The sequence below is a fragment of the Temnothorax nylanderi genome, unplaced genomic scaffold (assembly GCF_030848795.1).
Source record: "Temnothorax nylanderi isolate EJ_2023f unplaced genomic scaffold, tnyl_v1.0 TNYL_tig0135_pilon, whole genome shotgun sequence".
Taxonomy (NCBI): Eukaryota; Metazoa; Arthropoda; class Insecta; order Hymenoptera; family Formicidae; genus Temnothorax; species Temnothorax nylanderi.
This window is the reverse complement of record NW_027249197.1, coordinates 28904-37840: the sequence shown is the minus strand read 5'-3', so window position 1 is coordinate 37840 and position 8937 is coordinate 28904. Positions and strand designations below refer to the sequence as shown.

The window sequence follows — 8937 nt, the reverse complement described above, 5'->3', positions numbered from 1 at the left end:
AAAAAAAAGAGAACGCTTCGGCACATGCACGGCTATCACGAAACGCTAATTAATTGCGGTGCAAGCCCACCAGGTTCGAGACTGCTTTGCATTTTGCGTGCAGGCCCTCGTAAAACTACATGCCTGTCAGCCCCGGCGAATTTCAAGATGATTTATCGTCCTCGCAAAACTAAGTTTTTCGCGGTACTTCGTGGCTTCTCGGCGGCTCCGAAAGGCACGGCCGACGCTTTCGACATGCAACTGTGGCCGCTGTGGGCACGATCCGTAAAGTTGACGTCGCTGATCGACTGCTATTTTATATCCTCACCATCTAGCCGGACTGACTTTGAAATATGTTTCCTTCAAATCTTTCGATGTGGAATTTTCGGTCGAAAACGTTTCACGGTGACCCGCATACGCTATAATTGCGCGGGGAAATTAAGTGCCGGCTTTTACGTGACGGTGTTTAATACGTACGGCTGAACCTGTATTGTCACGCGAATAATCATGCACACGAAACGTCATGTTGTACATCAATCTTTCCGTAATTTTATCAAATTATAACAAGATTCGAGAAACTATATAGATATTGAGTAAAGTCCATATACTTCTCTTTAATACACTAATATTAATACAACTGTGATCTAAGATGCACCTAAACTTTAGAATATAAAATAGTTACATAAGTAAATTGAATATAAAAATGTGTAAATTTTATACATATCAAATTATGACAAATTATTAAAAAATGTCGCTTTACTTTACTTTCAGAAGAGTACATTCAGCATTTTTGAAAACTAGGTTAATTAAAAATGTTACAAACATGCAGGTTTTTGTTGCACATTGAATTCCTTTTATTTTTATAAGATATGAAACTGGGAAAAAATATTAACATATGAATATGCCCTTTTGTATAAGGTATTTTCCTTGAGATTTATGTAAAATTTGCCATGTTAAGAATGGCTATTCTCGAATATGCCATTCTACATTATTATTTTCGTATACAATGCCTTTCAAACCGAATGGCTGTCCGGCAATTCGATACGCTTTGGTTACTACACTGTGTGTGTGCATGATGCGCAGCCACGTTTCCCTTTTCAACATGCAAATACTCGTACATCGCGAGACAGACGTTTACGCTCAACGGCGGTAGCATAAAGTGGGGTAAGGGTAAGATTTTACAACGAGCCCTAGTAAGAGTGATTTACACCTCGGAAAAACTCCACGACGTTTACGATAGCTACTCACGAATTATTTATAGCATCTGGCCATGGCAGGGTGAATTTCACGACATGCATTTTTCTTCGTTTTCCTGAAGAGATGGTCGAAGTCGTGACGAAGTAAATATCGTTGAATGTTTCCATTGAAATATTGGGTGACATTTATTAAATTAAAAGCATAAAGGGAAGCTTAAGCAAACAGTAGCGAATGGCTATAATGCCTAAGACGCTTACGTTTTTTTTATTTTCTGATATGATAAGTGTATTATAAAGTTATTTCAAATTTATATATAAATTGGAATGTCTTATCCTTTTAATGTAAACGTATACATATAACATAAATGTTTTTTAGAGCCGAAACGTAGTGCACATAATTATAATTTTGCCAGGTAGTCGAGAATAAAGAATATTTCGTTTTTAATTCACTGGCGGAGGAAGTTATTATTTTTTATAAATGTTTTTATTTTTGAGATTACTATTTTAAAAGGCCATTATAATGAAAAAGAAAATAAAATTTATACGATACATTTAAAACTGCACTTGCATTAAAACATGAGTTGGTAGTTTTATTTAAAACATTGCAATAAAATTTTAGAGAAAAATGATGTTGGTTTGTACTCACTGAAATATAAGCATACATAAGAATTATTAAACTGTTTCCTTTTTTAGAATATAAGTAGTTTAGAATTAGAATTTGCTGCTTTTTATTCATCTCTTTGGCAGGCTATTTGGCAGTCTGCAAGATCCACGCACGCGCTAAGAGCTTGCAATTCCATTATTAGGAGACTTTAGACCTTCTATGCTCTAGTTGGCGTGCATTTAACTAAAATTAGTCGATCCTAACGTGTAAGTATGCGAGAAGCTGCTGCGTTTAGCGGCTCGTCGCGGTGTGAAGCAATTCTGAGCGTCGATATGCCAGATGAGAGAGATATGCCGAGAACTTTGTGAGTATTATTCTGATCATTCTTGCAATTATTAATTGAAGTGATCTATGCTTATAACAAAATATATACAATAAAAAATAAAATATACCTTCGTTGTGGTATATTTTTCATGAATTTATATATTACGTTTAAAGATACACATTTTATTTATTAAAGTTACTTCAGAGATAAGTTTTGAAATTAATCTAAAAAAAATACTATGTCAAGGACGTTTTTAAACTCAAAAATATTGTATATTTGTGCAATATATAAAAAATTTATAAAAAATGTAAGTAAACAAAATTCTATTTCTTTTCTTTTTATATTTAAATACATAATATAATCAACTTTATAATGTTACATTTAAAATATTTAGCATTTTTTTATTTTTTAGAGTTCTGATATTTGTGTTGCTTAGTCATTCTTTATAACTTTGTTTTTATGTTCATAAAGAATTAATACGAGACGAATAATTTATAGCACAACATATATGACATACAATAAGAATTCTGGGCCGGTATCTACGCGTTCTTCAACTTAAAACGTTATACAGGCAATTTGACCCTTTAATGTTTCGTACATCAAGTTTCTCTTCCTGTGATTAAAAATGAAGAAATATTATGGTCATCCGAGCTTAGTTTATGTATGTCCGTATTGTGGCGCATTTTATTCCGCGATACGTATAACGAGTTAATGGCAACTTTATGCGTGGCTCCGATGACATTTACTACTGCTCTATTCCCGCTCCGCTCACGTAACAGTCGCCCGTATTATCGTATTGTTTCCTGAAGCACTCTTCATTGTTCTTCCATTACGGAAATCGAGCTCCGGCTACGAGTTTAGAATTTATCGTGCTATACGTACCGTCGTGCGCCGTGTATGGTATATACATTTCGGAAATTTGGATTTTTGCCTATTTCCGCTCTAATTCGATTGTCAGACATATGGGTTTCTGGCACGTGTCCATCCCCTGCTATATTTTCTAGAACAACTTGCCGCTTCGTGACTGTGCTACCATCAAGATTTGGTGATCAAATTCGAATTTCAAATTAATCCCAACTAATACTTAGTTTTCCGTCATATCTTATGCTAATGATGTAGATGACATTCAAAAAATAGTTAGATTTGTTAATTTTATGATTTAAAATGAGAAGAATTAATATTTAACATATATAACTAATTGTAAGATCATTGTCATGTAGATATAATTAAAGTCATTGTCATATTTGTGTTTGTGTTATCTGTTACTCATATTATTATAACAGGTAAATTATAAAGAGCCTTTTAAAAAGACCTAAAAATTCTTTTCCTTCTTATTAACTTGTTTTCTTAAACTGATTTAAAAAATCATATTTTCTTGAACATAATAATTAAAAATAAAAAAAGAAATAAATATTGACACATTATTACCATGCGTATAATTTATTTTGAAATCCGGAAATCCATACGTATACTGATAAAGAGTTCCGGTTATTTACTTCTAGTTTCTGGACTTAGCTCGCGTGCACGTGTTCGCGGGTAATATCAAACCGTCACGTGATAATTTGCGTCATGTTGCCAGAAGTAGCTACCTAACTACGTCATTTTCAACATTCCTGATGGAGAAGCCTGAGATCGAGGCCATCCCGGTCTTTTTCATGGGACCGTCGAAAACCCCTGTACACCTGTACACTAGCGCCAGTACATCCATTTTCGAAATTGGTACTATGTAGCCACGTTCATTTTCCGACACTGCCGATAAAACATCAATTTGGTGCGCGTCTCAATCAAAAATAGATGGATAGGCTACAAAAAATTAGGGTGAAATCGATGCTTTGTTGAAATAAATTTTAGTAATTAATAACCATTATAACGTTTTCAATAAAATAAATTACATAATAAAACCAAAATATTTCTTACCCTTTTTACTCATTACATATATTTATATATTACTTTCTTGCATCAATTTATATAATATTTAATCTTGGAAAAATAAATGAAAAGGAATAGATGGGTATAAATAACACGCATATTCTAACTAATTCAAAATTTTTCCCTATCTATATTGATATTTTTTTAGTTTTATAACACTTAACACAACTTATTTATTTTTATCCTTTTGTTCAAGAAGAATAATATATAAAAATAATTTTATTAAAAAATCTGAATAAAAATGTTACACTTTAAAAATAATTACTTTAGTTGTAATAGTATTATTTTACTTTTTGTTTCTTTGTATTTCTCTCTCTATTTATTACTCTAATTGTAAGCTATAGAATTGATCTACATAAGAGTACCATAGCATAGGTGTAACTGTGCACTTGATAAAAAATTACATGTCTGATTAATTTTCAATAATAAAAACGAAGATTTGGCGCGTTGCAATTATACTGTGAAAGAAAAAATTAAAAAAGTTCTATGCTGTTTTTTACATATGTGGAAACAAAATTTCGAAAATTTAATTTATTAGGAGTATAACTAATTCTAAGTTCCTGCCATTTTTCCGCAAAATAAAATTCTAATTCAATAAAATATGTCGTTATATATTTTATTTAAGATTTAAAATTTATTTAAAAATTATTTATATAGATTATTTATATAGAACGCGGCGCGGTTTGTCAACATAATTCAATAAACGATCGATAATTAATGAGCTCTTTGCGAGCTCGGTGCGTGCGAAATGTGCGAGTAATTCCTCAAGCACAATCGCATAATAATCAATAAACAAATAATATTACCAAGATTAAATATCTGCCCTAATCAGTTTTAGCCCATCCATTTTAAGGCAACGGATCTACGAAATGTAATATTTTCATACTATAAATTATTGTAATTCGACATGTATCGAGATATATTTTTGCTCTACATTTGATTATTCGTAGATTCGCTACCTCAATAAAAAAGTTTCTCACTGACTCACCGATCCGATGCGCAACGGGCGGAGTTAGTCGGCCGCGTAGCTACGGTGATACTGTAACATACAAACATAAGATTTAAATTTAAAAAAACGCTCAAAATTATTAACATTTGAAAAGTTAATTCTTACGCGTCTCTAATTCGTCTTTCAATAAAATATTTAGCAATACATTTATCTGTTTATCGAAAAAGATCTTTACAAGAATTGTAGATAATTTCTCTTTCTCTAATTCTTAACTTATCGAGATAAAACAAGCTAAATAAATGAGAATTACATTATGCACATAAGAAATGATACTCACCCCAAAGTTGCTCTGCCGGGGCCCGATGTCTCTCCCAGACCTCCTCCTTCTCTCAGGACGTCAGACCTCCTCCTCCCGCCGCACAGGACACTCGCGAGAAACACTCGCGGATAATAAACTACAATCGCGCGCGGACTAATTTCAGTAAAAGTCTTTCTCGCGCGATACTGTACGGCACTCCCGTTTAAAAAAATCTTTTTTAGTCCGATTATTTGATTACGGCACTCCCGAAGCAAACGCGACGAACCGGCTGCCGTTCATTCAATTAAATCGGCGGACGAGGGGTACGTTAGCTTCCCCGTCTTTGGATTTTTATCCAAGCAGAACAAGAGTTTTGCTTGGGTAAAATCCTCGTACTGGGTACTGGGCCTTCCCACCTCGCTAAGGTCGTAACCCCAGGGGAAGGTAGTACTTAAGGAAATACCGTGAAATATAAAAGCTGGTAATATATATATATAAAATCAAGTTATCGATTTTCTACCACAGATTTTTCGTACAAATTTGAAAGAGTCGCGACGCCGATTGCCCCGATTCGTTCCGCGTTCATCACTCTGCGTTGCGTTAATGACGACGAAATGTTGGAAGATCTTGACGCGAGATACTACGCGAATCAAGTGGACGGTTAGTAAAAACTAAAGACACGCAGTTGATTAATCAAAAACACAATCAAAATTAAATATCGCACGCACAGTACGGTATCGAGCACGTAAATCTCGCGAATGTAAAACTGTACTATTAATACTTTGCACAACTTTGATGCCTCTCCCAGGCCTCCACTTTCTCTCACGCTGCTCGGGGTGTCCCTCGTGTTCCCTCGATGCGAAGCTGATGCTCCTTCCTGCGTGGATATTTTCTGTAACATAAAAATAAACAAATCGATTAAATAATTGTCACGCGCATCGAACATCTTATTCGTTATTCCGATTAATGTTTTCCTAAATTACTTCTTCGAAAAAAGTCTCTACGTTAGAATCAACTTGAATCAAATTTTTTGATTTATTTCTTTTAACTAATTTATATTCCGAAACACGGTTTAATGTAGCAACTAAATAAGGATAAACGAAAAGAGGGATTCTATAATATCTTTAGAAAAAATAAAAAGTAACACTTACCAGAAGTGTTGGTACGCCGATGCCCGATGCCTATCCTAGGCCTCCTCCTCCTCTCAGGCTGCTCGAGATGTCCGTCGTGTTCCCTCGATGCGAAGCTGATGGTCCTTCCAGCGTGGATATTTTCTGTAACATATAAATAATCGAATCGATTAAATAATTGTCACGCGCATCGAACATCTTATTCGTTATTCAGATTAATGTTTTCCTAAATTACTTCTTCGAAAAAAGTCTCTATGGTAGAATCAACTTGAATCAAATTTTTCAAATTATTTCTTTTTACTAATTTATATTTCGAAACACTGTTTAATGTAGCAACTAAATAAGAATAAACGAAAAGAGAAATTCTATAATATCTTTAGAAAAAATAAAAAGTAACACTTACCAGAAGTGTAGGTACGCCGATGCCCGATGCCTATCCTAGGCCTCCTCCTCCTCTCAGGCTGCTCGGGATGTCAGCTTCGCAGGATTCCCTCGCTGCTCCGATGTCATCTTCTGCGTCGTTATTTTCTGAAACATTCAAATGAACGATTCGATTAAGCGTAATGAATGTCTCGCGGCGCGGAGAGACCCGCGACGACGCGTATAAGGGAGCGAAGCCGACGACATAGTCTCGCGGCGCGGTGAGACCCGCGACGACGCGTATAAGGGAGCGAAGCCGACGACATAGTCTCGCGGCGCGGTGAGACCCGCGACGACGCGTATAAGGGAGCGAAGCCGACGACATAGTCTCGCGGCGCGGTGAGACCCGCGACGACGCGTATAAGGGAGCGAAGCCGACGACATAGTCTCGCGGCGCGGTGAGACCCGCGACGACGCGTATAAGGGAGCGAAGCCGACGACATAGTCTCGCGGCGCGGTGAGACCCGCGACGACGCGTATAAGGGAGCGAAGCCGACGACATAGTCTCGCGGCGCGGTGAGACCCGCGACGACGCGTATAAGGGAGCGAAGCCGACGACATAGTCTCGCGGCGCGGTGAGACCCGCGACGACGCGTATAAGGGAGCGAAGCCGACGACATAGTCTCGCGGCGCGGTGAGACCCGCGACGACGCGTATAAGGGAGCGAAGCCGACGACATAGTCTCGCGGCGCGGTGAGACCCGCGACGACGCGTATAAGGGAGCGAAGCCGACGACATAGTCTCGCGGCGCGGTGAGACCCGCGACGACGCGTATAAGGGAGCGAAGCCGACGACATAGTCTCGCGGCGCGGTGAGACCCGCGACGACGCGTATAAGGGAGCGAAGCCGACGACATAGTCTCGCGGCGCGGTGAGACCCGCGACGACGCGTATAAGGGAGCGAAGCCGACGACATAGTCTCGCGGCGCGGTGAGACCCGCGACGACGCGTATAAGGGAGCGAAGCCGACGACATAGTCTCGCGGCGCGGTGAGACCCGCGACGACGCGTATAAGGGAGCGAAGCCGACGACATAGTCTCGCGGCGCGGTGAGACCCGCGACGACGCGTATAAGGGAGCGAAGCCGACGACATAGTCTCGCGGCGCGGTGAGACCCGCGACGACGCGTATAAGGGAGCGAAGCCGACGACATAGTCTCGCGGCGCGGTGAGACCCGCGACGACGCGTATAAGGGAGCGAAGCCGACGACATAGTCTCGCGGCGCGGTGAGACCCGCGACGACGCGTATAAGGGAGCGAAGCCGACGACATAGTCTCGCGGCGCGGTGAGACCCGCGACGACGCGTATAAGGGAGCGAAGCCGACGACATAGTCTCGCGGCGCGGTGAGACCCGCGACGACGCGTATAAGGGAGCGAAGCCGACGACATAGTCTCGCGGCGCGGTGAGACCCGCGACGACGCGTATAAGGGAGCGAAGCCGACGACATAGTCTCGCGGCGCGGTGAGACCCGCGACGACGCGTATAAGGGAGCGAAGCCGACGACATAGTCTCGCGGCGCGGTGAGACCCGCGACGACGCGTATAAGGGAGCGAAGCCGACGACATAGTCTCGCGGCGCGGTGAGACCCGCGACGACGCGTATAAGGGAGCGAAGCCGACGACATAGTCTCGCGGCGCGGTGAGACCCGCGACGACGCGTATAAGGGAGCGAAGCCGACGACATAGTCTCGCGGCGCGGTGAGACCCGCGACGACGCGTATAAGGGAGCGAAGCCGACGACATAGTCTCGCGGCGCGGTGAGACCCGCGACGACGCGTATAAGGGAGCGAAGCCGACGACATAGTCTCGCGGCGCGGTGAGACCCGCGACGACGCGTATAAGGGAGCGAAGCCGACGACATAGTCTCGCGGCGCGGTGAGACCCGCGACGACGCGTATAAGGGAGCGAAGCCGACGACATAGTCTCGCGGCGCGGTGAGACCCGCGACGACGCGTATAAGGGAGCGAAGCCGACGACATAGTCTCGCGGCGCGGTGAGACCCGCGACGACGCGTATAAGGGAGCGAAGCCGACGACATAGTCTCGCGGCGCGGTGAGACCCGCGACGACGCGTATAAGGGAGCGAAGCCGACGACATAGTCTCGCGGCG

The 8937-nt window shown here is 41.2% G+C and overlaps 1 long non-coding RNA gene across 1 annotated transcript; it reads right to left on the bottom strand.

The window, feature by feature from the left end:
- Positions 1 to 5723: 5723 nt before the first annotated feature.
- Positions 5724 to 7112, bottom strand: LOC139777000 (uncharacterized). The gene is made up of 3 exons (XR_011719244.1): positions 6814 to 7112; positions 6432 to 6554; positions 5724 to 6172 (listed from the first exon to the last, which is right to left on the bottom strand). It is a non-coding gene; the product is annotated as an uncharacterized lncRNA (long non-coding RNA).
- Positions 7113 to 8937: the final 1825 nt, after the last annotated feature.